Source organism: Saccopteryx leptura, chromosome 3 (assembly GCF_036850995.1).
Source record: "Saccopteryx leptura isolate mSacLep1 chromosome 3, mSacLep1_pri_phased_curated, whole genome shotgun sequence".
NCBI classification, from domain to species: Eukaryota; Metazoa; Chordata; class Mammalia; order Chiroptera; family Emballonuridae; genus Saccopteryx; species Saccopteryx leptura.
This window is the reverse complement of record NC_089505.1, coordinates 305,444,309-305,457,413: the sequence shown is the minus strand read 5'-3', so window position 1 is coordinate 305,457,413 and position 13,105 is coordinate 305,444,309. Positions and strand designations below refer to the sequence as shown.

Here is a 13,105-nt window from a genome sequence, read left to right as displayed (position 1 = left end):
AGCTATGAATGAAACAAATTTGAAGTGGTAAATAATTAAGACCTCTGTTTGTGTTTATGGTACATAATGTTAATTATATCACTAAAAACTCACAAGCTGCTGGTAATTTTATGTGTGGATCGTATAGAGGAGCTAGCTGTAATTTCCCCTATGTAAAAAAAAAAAAAAGTGGGGAAAACCTGAGAGAAATGCTGGCCTAATTTTTTAACACTTTGTAAAATGTTAATGCATGTCTGTTAATTTAGATCATAGCTATTTGAAATAAAATATAGTCAACATGAAATAGAAACTGTACTTCAATATAAATCAAGCTTTTAAAATGTAATTGAAAGGATTTTCTATTCACTCTCAGAAATACAGAAATATGATGTTTTCCTAAATAAATAAAATTTGCTTCGAATTGAACATTTTCTTCTCTTTGTATGAAAGTGTCATAGCATTTATTATAGGAATTTTAGGAAATTCCTTTCTAAGATTTTTTCTAATTGAGTAAAACTTCTAAAAGTTATTTTTAAAGAGGGGAACATAAAAAAGAAAGTGGGCTAGCCCCTTTTCCATCCTTCAAAACAATATAGCCAATGTTACCAGAACATCTAAACACAAACCCCATAGAATGAAATACCTGTGTAACCTGATCTGAAGCCCAAAACAGATTATCTTCATTTCTGTGACCTGCATTTTCCTTTATTAATTAGTCAGTCAGACAGTTACTTCTGATAGGCTATACAACTTAGCAACTTCATGGGCTTTCCGTTCTGCTGGTAGCCACAATGAGAAGGGTCAGTAGACGGTCGCTGGGGGTGGGGGTGGCGCACACAGCAAGCCCAGTACTAAACCCTGTCACATCCTCACCCACACTTAGAAGGTTAGCTTGAAAATTTATTTTGATATTACTAAATTTGGAGGGCAGAACTTTGATGGTCTGTTTTAATTTTTTAGAACAAACTGTGACAGGCAAAACACTACCAATAACAGACGGGGCCAGCACCCCAATTCTGCCTTTATCTAGCTAATTAAATGAGGTGCACATCACTAGGCAAGTCGCTGGCTCTCTTAGTGCCTTCCTTTCCCCATTTCTAAAATGAGATCATAAAAGCAACTACTTAATAAGTTTTTTTTTTGAGGGTTATGTGGGTTATTATGAGAAGAGCTTAGGACACTACCTGGGGTAAGGATAATATATACACTAGCAATTACAAATGATCTTTCAGTTCCAAGAACTTTCTCTTCCATTTGTCCTAGAATTCAAAAAGGATCTGTATTGATAATACTTGGTTCTACATCCATGTCTCTCTATTGAAACCACACTGCTGATTGGCCTTTAACTATGAACTTTAATCTATATAAGTAAACAGTACATGTAATTAAATAGATGACTTAAACATATGTTTTAATTTGTGTTTATGTCCTACTTTCTATCTATTTGGGATTCCATCATAATTACTAATCTTTAGTAATAGAGTAATATTATTTTAAATAAAACAGATTTATATATTTAATGACCTATTGACTCAGAAAAGTTATATGTACATATATAGGCAATTAAAATATTAAAAATGTTCTGTGAATAAATGAAAAAATAAAACATTAACTGACATGTTGTTGTATATAATGAAAAAAAATTTAATGAAGTAGGATGCTTTTAATTCAGTTTCCTTCACATCCCTGATTTATGTCTTTTGAGTACTTTCTTCTAAGAAAGCTCATTTTGCAGTATCTGATGGGATCAGCTAATCATAACTTTCCGTTCTGATATCAGAATTATTTTTCCCACTTAAATAGTAAAAGGTGGCACAAGATGTCTTTGCAATTGTTACAAGATCCAATTAAAAGCAGATGAATTGAAAGACATAAAGTTTTATTTCTCTGTACATCTTACAGCCCAGTATATAAAATTTGAATGCTTTGAAAATAAAAACTGGTTTATTCTCGACTTCAAATCAAAGAGAATTTAGACACTGTCCCAGTAGAGCCCGAGCTCTACGTAGATCAGGCGTCCCTGATTCCACTTCCCCGTGCAGTGGGACACTCCTGTTTTTCAACAGGGCTGGCAGCCTCTTCAAGACTACTCTTGAGACGGCTGTGAGGATTCTACTTATCAGTGTGGACACTAACTGCCACCGCAGGAAAGACAGAACCAGACCAACACACAAGTTATGTAGCTGCAAGAATCACACAGGCAGTTTATTACTCACAAATCCTTTGGCGTGCCTGGGTACAGCTTAAGGGGCCCTGTTGGCGTGCTCCTCTCAGAGCAGCGTGGAGACAGTCCACGTTCATGTTCGAGTCTGGACGACTACCTCAGAAGGGGGCCGCTCAGCTTTAGTACCTTTTCTGGCCAATACTTTCTAACAGGTGTCAATCTACAAGATTATCATCTCAAACCACCTTTTGGGGAGTTCCTTGCAGGGAGCCCTTTTTATGTTAATCTACTGAAATGTTACATCAAGCCACTTTTAAGATGTTCCTAGGGTAGTCTCTTGTCTACATTAACCCACAGAGTTATGACATTAAGCCACTTCTTATCTATATGTAACCTCACAAACACACTAACTGAGCCCTGCGCGAAAGGCAGAGTTTATCATATCTGTATACACTATATTAATTCCTATCCAGATGTCATAACTTTATTTAATTTCTTTAATTGCTTTTAATATTATATCCTAATTATTTTTATATATCTTCCATGTTTTTCTGTACAGTGTGTCCGTAAAGTCATGGTGCACTTTTGACCAGTCACAGGAAAGCAACAAAAGACGATAGAAATGTGAAATCTGCACCAAATAAAAGGAAAACCCTCCCAGTTTCTGTAGGATGATGTGGCAGCATGTGCGTATGCACAGATGACGATGTAACACCGTGTATACAGTGGAGCAGCCCACGGCCATGCCAGTCGAGATGTGGACGGTACAGAGGAAAGTTCAGTGCGTTCTGTGGCTCGCTAAATTCGAATCCGTAACCAAAGTGCAACGTGAATATCAGCGCATTTATAACGAAGCGCCACCACATAGAAATAACATTACTTGGTGGGATAAGCAGTTGAAGGAAACCGGCAGTTTGGTGGAGAAACCCCGTTCTGGTAGGCCATCAGTCAGTGACGAGTAGAGGCTATACGGGATAGTTACCTAAGGAGCCCTAAAAAATCTGTGCATGAGCCCACATCGAACTGAACTGAATAGGTATGAAACTGGGAGAGTTTTCCTTTTTTTGGTGCAGATTTCACATTTCTATTGTCTTTTGTTGCTTTCCTGTGACCGGTCAAAAGTGCACCATGACTTTACGGACACACTGTATTTCTATATATTTACTATAACCTTCTATTATTGCAACAGACACCATCAAAACTGACTTCACATTCTGACATGGAGTTTTTAAGGCTTTAAATTGATACAACACATGCAAAAGCCAAGAACTGTGTCTTGCCCAAAGTAATAGTAAATGTTTTTCCTTTTCTCTCTCTACCGCTCAAGCTAACCTACATTTATCTGCTTCAGAAGACTGTAAAAAGTTTAACTACCTCATGAAATCTCCTTATTATATATGAACAAATAATCAGGTATGTTACTTTCTCAATCAGCTCTTTAAACTTAGTAGGAAACAGGACCCTTAACAGAAATGTCAGTAAAAATAATGATTTAATTAAAAAGAACAATGAAGTAGAAAGAGCACAATAATCTAAAAAGATCACATTTATCAGAAATAAATACTAATTGTCTTATTTGCTATCCCTAGAATGAGAAAGGCTCAAAAAGGAAGCAACTGCTTGGCGCCTGATGTGGCAGTCCTAGACCCCACAGGGACCTGAGGACAGCCACCGTGACAGAATGTCGGAGGGGACGGTAGCCAGTGCAGAAGCACTTGGCCCCGTGGTTGAACAGCTTCAGTGATATGACATAGTGGTGTGAGAGTAGAAAAGAGGTCATTTTGTTTTTGTTTGGTTTGGTTTTAATTTTTCTTTTTAAAAATAAGGAGAAAAAAATAAGACAGGAAATAGATGAAGCGAACACACAGGACAGTTTAAAGCAGTATGCACTGGCATTTAGGATATGATAAAATAAAAATAATTTAAAAAGACAACAGAAGTATTTTACAAAAGGCTATCATTTTATATCTTCAAGAGACTTTAAAGAGAAAGTCTGAACCTGACCTTGGCACATTATATAAATATGTCAGTGAATAAGTTCAAAGAAATAATAACTTTTGTGTTCAACAATAAAGATTGTATGAAACGTGGATATTTTGAAGCAGTAGCAACATTAAACACTTAACTTTTACATTCAAGAAAATGTACATATTCCAAAGTATCTAGTTTCAAAGAAAATCTAAAATCTAGGTCAATAAAATAAAATTAGGTTAATAAAATAAAATCTACTATCCCGTATTGATAAGACACATTGACACAGAACCAACCTAATCTGTTTCTTTTAAGACAGAGGAATTTTACATTCTATTCTATTCAAATATAATAAATAGCACAAGTAACCACCATATGGTTCTCAAAATATAAGGTCTACTGGAAAGTTCTGTCCGTTTTTGGAATAAAACAAAATACAAATTTTTCTTACCGTCAATAAACTTTATTAAATAATATAATTGCCATTATTATTAATGATTTCTTGCCAGCGTGAGGGCTATCTGTATATTCCATTTTTGAAAAATGTTTTATCTTTTTTTTTTTTAGATTTTATTTATTCATTTTAGAGAGGGAGGAGGGGGGGAGAGAGGGGGGGGAGGAGCAGAAAGCATCAACTCCCATATGTGCCTTGACCGGGCAAGCCCAGGGTTTCGAACCAGCAACCTCAGTGTTCCAGGTTGACGCTTTATCCACTGAGCCATCACAGGTCAGACCTGTTTTATCTTTTGATGCGAAAAATTTAACCAGTGCTTGTTTGATATCTTCTTCATTTTTGAATTTTTTGCCCTTCAAAAATTTTTGTAAGGACAAAAACAAGTGATAGTCAGAGGGTGCTAAGTCCGGGGAATATGGTGGATGTGACAGACATGCTTCTGTAGCATTTCTTCCTTGTTGAAATTCGTAAAAATTACAATGGCATAAATGAACTTTATCAGTAGCCATGGGTACACTATCGCTTCACACATAAGACTAACGTGAATCAACTTTGGCTTAGTTAATTTGCTATGTCAGTATGTATACATTAAGTGATAAAAATAGAGAGGCGCACATGCGCCAAATAAACATGTACTTACGTGTGGAAACTTGTGATAGAAACGGACAGAACTTTCCGGTAGACCTTATACATTAGTTCAAACTATCTTCTATTTGCACACTCTATCTTATAACCTAGGAAATAGAGGTTGATTGTCTAGAGTATAATAAAACCACCATATAAAAGGAAAAATTAGAAATCTTGATCAAATAGCTTTTTTAATGAAAAAGAACTGAAAGAAATGGAAAGATCAACTGTTTCCTTTTGGCCCCTGCCTGTCTGTTCTAATTTAAGCCAGCAGTTCAATAATTATGACACAGTTGTTTCTTTTAAAGCTATTGTTTTATAGTTTAGTGAAAGACAAAAGCCTCAGAGATCATCAAGGCACTATGGTAGGTCTTTAAAAGCTTCTGACACCTCTTTTCACTAAAGCTCAAGCTGGGCTGTCACACTCTGCGTTTTCAGTCCTTTTCTCCGTTCAAGGAGGCACAATGAAAAGTGGCTCCAGTTCGCCGACCCGGGGAGGTAACACCTTTTCAGTCTTTTGCTTGAGGCCAGAAAATTCAAAGTGTATAATTTCTGCTTATGAAATTTATGTCCCTGGCACCAAAAAGGCCAACATTATTGGTTAAAAGAAAGCCAAAATTTCAAATTAATGGATCCTAAGTCAATTCAGTATTTTTGAATACTTCAAAAAGTAGTAGTAAAGGCAAACAAGTTTATAGACTATGGTACCAAAAAAAATCAATCTCGCATGGAGATGTGTACTTAAGAGATACTCCAAAACTGGACTACGCATATTTATAGTATGAATGAAGGTGGTTTGATTCCAGTTAGCTGTTATTAAACACTACATACTTCTTACTCTCCCTTTGCTCTTTTGGGTGGGAAGGCAGACGTGTAGCTGTGACTAGGCAAAAAACAAACCAACCACATTTCCATTGATTGTAGGTACCCATGAATCATTCATGAAGTAGCATATAGTGCTTGGACAACCTAATGTGTGGAATTAAGCTAGTCACAATTTGTAAAGTTCACTGTTAACATCTCTGGTTTTCTACCATTTTTCTGTGCCTCAAGCTAGCAATGAGTCTCATTGGAAACATCTATATCCTAATGCCAAAGAATGACAGGAAAAAAAAAGCCCTACTTAATTAATGTTATAGATATAGGAAATTTTATAAATAAACGCTAAATTTATCCCTTACAACTAGATGTTGTAAAACCAGTGGAGACTAACATAAATGATTTGAGCTTCAAAAATAAACTCTGGGGTGTTTAATGGAAGCAGACTGATTTTATTTGCTATTTTAACTTGAAAGGGATTTTGGCAAGGTCAGCAGACTCCAACACCTGCCTAGAAAATTACATATGTCTGTCACTCTTCTTCCAAAGTGAAAGAGAACAGCATAGTTAAAAATCCTACTAACTGACCCCAAATCAAATGCCATATATTTCAAAAGTTACTGTGTTAGCACTTATGTGAAATTCTGCTTATCAGAGACCTTCTCCTTAAAGCTAACAAGTCTACTATCCAGATGAGTAGAATATACAAGTTTGAATTGAAATCTATAGGACACTAACAAGAAAGCAGAACACACATTTTCTAATCTTCAAACCACGTCTCCCCAGCCCAGGCACACATACAACTGGCCCTCAGTGCAGAAAGGCAGGGCTGAGAAACTCCACTCTGTTTCAAAAGGGTCTGAGACACTACCTTCTAAAAGACACACTAACTCAAAAGATCTATGCAAGGTATACACTGGTAATACTCATTTTAATTATTTCCAAAAACTATTAGCTATACAAACAGAGAAGTCACACTTAGAAACTTTTAAAGAAACAAATGGTGCTCTCACAGTAAAATAGCTCTCCACTGAAACTCAACTCTTATAATCCAAGAAGCATCCTTACAAATTTTATTTTTTTATTGCTGTCTTTAATTCTAAATTTTGCTGTTCCAGTATTTGAATTAACCAGAACAATCAGGTTATCTCCTATTTCTGCCATATTTTTCAGCAAGGCACTATGCTTGCTAACATCACTTTGTTCGTCTGTGACTGTGGAAATAACAAGGCCAGCATCCTAAATGAGGACCGCCTGGATTCTGTGACTGTCTCTATCTCACTAATCACAGTACACCCATGTCATGAGGTGTGTACCTTACTCTAAAAGCACTATTAACACCATATAAACAAATATATATTTACAACAGACAGCTTTTGTTGTTGCCTTAACCTCTACTTGTACAGATAAAGACTTTTGGTAGAAACAGATGTATGATTTACAAGTCAATGCTGTTTTTTTTTCTTTAAAAATCAGAAAACCAAAATTAATTGTAAAAATATTAAGCAAGGAAACATGGAGTAAAACTTGCACTGACACTCCTTCCAGTTAATAACTTCTGTATATTTCCCAAAACCTGCAGCATAAGCTAACACAATATAATAAATATTTCTGAAAGGAAGGAGTCAGAAAGGAGGGATGACTTGAAGGTTAAGAGGAGGGAAGAGAGACGGGGGTTAATGGTATTGAATGTATTTAGTTTTTTTGTTTTGTTTTTTGACAGAGACAGAGAGAGACAGAAGGAGGGACAGATAGGGATAGACAGAGAAGAAGGGAGAGAGAGATGAGAACCATCAGTTCTTCACTGTGGCACCTTAGTTGTTCATTAATTGCTTCCTCATATGTGCCTTGATGGGGTTGGGGCTCAAGCCAGTGTCCTTAGGCTCAAGCCAGCGACCATGGGGTCATGTCAATGATCCCACACTCAAGCCAGCAACCCTGTGCTCAAGCCGGATGATCCCGCGCTCAAGCTGGCAACCTTGGGGTTTCAAACCTGGGTCTTCTGCGTCCCAGTCTGACACTCTATCCACTGTGCCACCGCCTGGTCAGGCTGAATGTATTTAGTTTTATGTTGAAAACCAGGCCAATCTGTTTATACTAATGTGTGTATTAAGAAGCCCTGGCTGGATTGCTTGGTTGGTTAAAGCATTGCCCTGAAGCTCAGAGGTTGCCAGGTTCGATCCCCAGTCAGGGCACATAGAGGAGCAGCAGCTCTATGTTCCTCCCTCCCTCCATCCCCCCCCTCTCTCCTCTCTCATGTGCACACACTAAAATCAATAAATAAAAAATTTTAAAAAGAAAAAAGAGAGGAAAGTGAAATAGTAAAAGTGCTTTAAAAATTGGCCTGTCATAGAAATAGTTTCTAACTGATGGCTTTGTGTCATTAACACCCACTGGAGGGTAATTTCAGCAGACCAGGAAGCTTCTTTTGTTGAGTTCGGCAGTCCAGCTACACACTAAGAGCAGAGTAGTATGCCCAGGGGAACTAGGATTAGGATTCTAGTTTGAGTAGAGGGTATTTTGCCAGCTGTCAAAATACTTTTCATTTTCCCAATCAAAGCCTACTGTGCTGACATTTGAAAAACATTACAAGAAAAGTAGCAATACAACTAAACCTCAGCAGAACTGGCCTAATGCAAATAATATATATTTAAATATTATAAACTTTTATTTAGATTAACACTGATTTTCAGTGAACAAGTGCTCAAAGCCTCAGATCTGTAGCTCAAATCATGCTTCCCATCATCATGGGAATTCACATATTTTCCAGTTACACCGTATATCTATCTAACCACAAAGTTATCTCACATCTATGAGCAAGGAGGGAATTCAAAATTCAAAAAAATATGCATTTCAAATTATTTATAACCATGTCATAGCCAATACAGATAATTTCTTTTGTCTTAACGTGGTTAATATAATTTTTGGTTATTTAGTATATAACAAAGTATACTAGTATCACAAGAAGTATATTTTGCTCTGATTCTTTGGGGTTTTTTTCAAGGTTTTTTTTTTTCTTTTCTTTTTTTTCAGAGACAGAGAGTCAGAGAGAGGGATAGATAGGGACAGACTGATAGGAATGGAGAGAAATGAGAAGCATCAATCATCAGTTTTTCATTGTGGCACTTTAGTTGTTTATTGACTGCTTTCTCATATGTGCCTTGACCGTGGGCCTTCAGCAGACCAAGTAACCCCTTGCTGGAGCCAGCGACCTTGGGTCCAAGCTGGTGAGCTTTGCTCAAAGCAGATGAGCCCGCCTCAAGCTGGTGACCTCGGGGTCTCGAACCTGGGTCCTCCACATCCCAGTCCAATGCTCTATCCGCTGCGCCACCGCCTGGTCAGGCTATTTTGCTCTCTGATTCTTTGGAGAACTTCCTCCCTCTCACTGCCTATTAGTGTTGAAGTGTTGGGCTCTACCTAGTATGTGTGAACAATTCTCCCCTCACTATGTCCTCCTACCCCAAATCTTCGAGTGCACAGAAAATAAACTTATAAATAAACCTCAAGTATCTATGAATCCACAGTGAGTTCAGTTTTCCATACTGAAGGAGAAAAACCACATTTCAAGGCTATATTGTCAAACAGATTTATTTAACGTTTGCTCCTGTTTTGACTATCAATTCTAAGAAAAGTTTATTGGCTAACTTTAAAATGCTTAAAATGTGAGACTAGAATGGAAATATTGATGTAGCTATAGATTAAGAAGCACAGTTTGGTCTGCTAAATGATTTTTTTTTAAATTCAAACCACAGAAGTCCTTTCCCACATATTCATATCTGGAATTTGCATTTACACTCACAGATAAACCTTTTGGAAAGTGTGAGGAAGTATATATAATTAATCATATTTTCAGTTCAAAATTTTAAGATGTATCTAACCACGTTGCCTTCGAGGACACTCTGTCCACAATATTATATTTTTAAGACTCAAAATACTTTCTATATAATATATCTTCCTCACTTGAAAAGAAACTAAATATGGAAAGCTCAAGTTCTCTTTCAGCCAACTCTGCTCTACCTCAAAGATATGCCGCTTTACTCTTAAATAATTTAAAAATTGTACCAATATATGAATTATTACATACTCCAAGATAAAGATTCTGAATAATTCTATAGTCACTATATTTCATACAACCTGTTTTCTGTAGGAAAGTGTAACAAACTACAGATGCTGGCTAATAGGGCGAGGGATAAGCATGCTGACTCAAGGCACGCCACACTGACAATGGAAGGGAACCCTCGGCTTTCGCCAGTCCCCTACAACATGAGTATGACATAAACATGCAGAGTGAAAGTTTAAACTGTGTAGGTGTCATTAAATTTCAAATGAGTCGTCATGTTCCATAGTTTAAAATAAAGGTTAAAAGTTGAGGCCTGCTAATGAAATATAAGCAAAATAATGTCTGGCTTTTAAATTAATTTTGAAGTCCTCAAATATGAATATGATTTTCCTATATTACACTTATTGCCACAAAATATGCTTATATTTAGGGCTACTTAGGTGGAAAATGGAGCTAGGTGGTTAAGATCAAGGTCTTTGAAGTGGCAAACTGCCACTTACTTGATATGACCTTGGAAAAGTCACTTAACCTCTCTCTAAGCTTCAATTTCCTTATCTGTTCTTCTGAAGATAAGTGAAGAGCACTTACATTCCGACACACAGTCAGAGAGCAACCAGTCACAGCCGCCTAGCACCATCAAAACATGCTCTGCAAGCTGCACTTGCAAATTACGTGTGAAGGAGAAATGGTGGTATAATTCCAAAATTTTACTATAAAAAGAAACCCTAAAGGTCAGATTTAGTTCTTTCTATAAATGAAAAGAATCATGGTGGCAGAAAGAGAAACCAATGTCTAAAGAGAAAGCAAACACACAAGAGAACAGGACACAAGAACCCAATATGCTGGAACACCAAAAGCAAACTGCCAGGGGCACAAGGAAAAGGGTGGGCAGCTCACTCCTGCAGACGCTCTCTCCGATAATGAACTCAAACATCATGTAGAGGACAGAAAAATTTTCCCAGATTAGAAACAGAAACCTAATTAACTTACATTTTATACCCAGTGACAGGTAGTGGGAAAATTTTAACTTATCTGGTTTTCAGAGATTAAAATGGACAAATTTCAAACCACTTTGTTCTTTATAAAGTTGTCACAAAACCATCTAATATGGTAGCATAATTTAGTAAGAAGGTAAGAAGCTCTCACACCTGCTTTGTTTGTACTTTCATCATATGAATCTTTAATGGTAGTGACAAAATAAATATAAAATTGGAAGCATTACCCTAATTAAGCATATATGAGTACATAAGATATGCAATACAGTTAATTTCTCATAACATTTAAAGAGCTATATGCTTTAAGTATCAGATATAAATTAATTTCATATTTAGAATAAGTATAAAAAACTATTTCTGGTTTATATATGTAGATGTAGAGATCAGTGACTCTGAATATGAGTAAATTCTTAGTACTTATTACCCAATAATTACTTCAACATTTGTGCAGTCTTTCCTATATCCAGGCATTATCCTAAGGTTTAGAGATACATTTTTTTTAATTTTTAATTTTAATTTATTATGTTGACATGGTTTCAAGTGTCCCACTCAATATAATACCCTCTACAAACTGCACTGTGCCCCCCTGCGAAGTCTCTTTCCACCCCACTCTCCCCTTTATCCCCCCCTCCCTACCATTTCCCCCACTTCCTGTCTAGCTACTGCTATCCTGTTGTCTGCATTGATGTGTTATGTATATAGGATTGTGGCGAATCCCTTCACCTGGCATACACTTTTAACTAGAAAGAAATGGTCATAATGTTCAAGGAACCTATATTCTAGTAGGGGAGACTATAAATAATAACATATTATGACAAGAATAAATTAGGATTGTGTCATAAGGAGTGACTGAGAAGCTATTTCAGACTGGTTGGACTAGAAAAGCCTGCTCCATCAAATGTAAAACATCTACCCACATAAAAATGAACTTTGCTGCCAAAATCTCTAGCAGCTATTCTTTTATTTACATATAAAAATAAACATAAACATTTTGCCAGGCTTTGAAGTTTATATGCAATCTTCCCAAATATACACATTAAACACTGATAAACAAATATGGTCATTTTACCTTCAAATGTCATTTTCGACACATTCAGAGACTTTTCATAATAAAACAGAAATGTAGACAATATTTTATAAAATTTTCTTTTTATATTTTCACATTATGTGCTACTTACTAGATTTAAGAGCTGCAAGGAATTCATCTTATTTACAAATTGTTTTGCTAAACTAGAAATAGAATAACTTTGAAATATTTGATTTTACTTAAAAATCAAATTTTCTAACAGAAATGCTTAATTTTAACTCACCTGTACCTGTATACAGTGCAGAAGATCTATAAATTTGTGGCCAAATCCAAGAGAAATCTGCAATATAAACAAACAAACAAATAAACATGAATAAAAAATGCAGAATGCAATCCTGTTAGACTCATTAGAGTGGCTGTGATTTTTACAACCAATATAGAAGTAATATTCATTAATAACAGCTTTCCATTAAGCTGCAAGAGGCAGATTTGCTGCATTTATTCTATGTGTGCAGGACAATATAAAATATGTAAGGTCACAGTTCAGTGTAAATTATGAGAGGCTGCCCTAACATTCAACTTTCTTGTAGATGCTTTACGGATCACCAGCACTGAGTGGCAGCAGAGGTTTGAGCTACCCATTTGCACCCTGCCCGTTAGGGTAGCCCAGGGCCCACCAGCACATGTAATGCAATGTGCAGTAAATGGTTGCTGAATAAATAAGTAAACCTCCCAGAGTCATCTTCATTTGCTATAATTTATACTTTACCTATGTAGAATTGAAAGTCTCAAAATTACTGATATAAAACTCTATGTCATAATGGTTTAAGAAAAGAAGTTCAAAAGTGACTGGATAATTTATCTCAAAAAAGTCTTGAGTAACATGATGTAAAAACGATATATATAAGACATTTCTAACAACTTGCAAGAGCAGACATAGATAAGAAAAAGGAAGACCACTTTCGATACTGAGGGCTGCTACTCCCCAAGTTCCTCCCGGCTGTGTGAC

General features: G+C 36.3%; 1 protein-coding gene across 3 annotated transcripts in view; it reads right to left on the bottom strand.

Moving 5' to 3' along the window:
• The window catches only part of NCOA2 (nuclear receptor coactivator 2), a 315,737-nt gene that overhangs the window by 189,852 nt on the left and 112,780 nt on the right, over positions 1-13,105 (bottom strand). For all 3 annotated transcript variants that reach the window (XM_066378913.1, XM_066378914.1, XM_066378915.1), the window contains exon 2: positions 12,380-12,436. The gene's annotated coding sequence lies outside the window, so the exon portion shown is untranslated. The remainder of the gene's footprint in view (positions 1-12,379; positions 12,437-13,105) is intronic.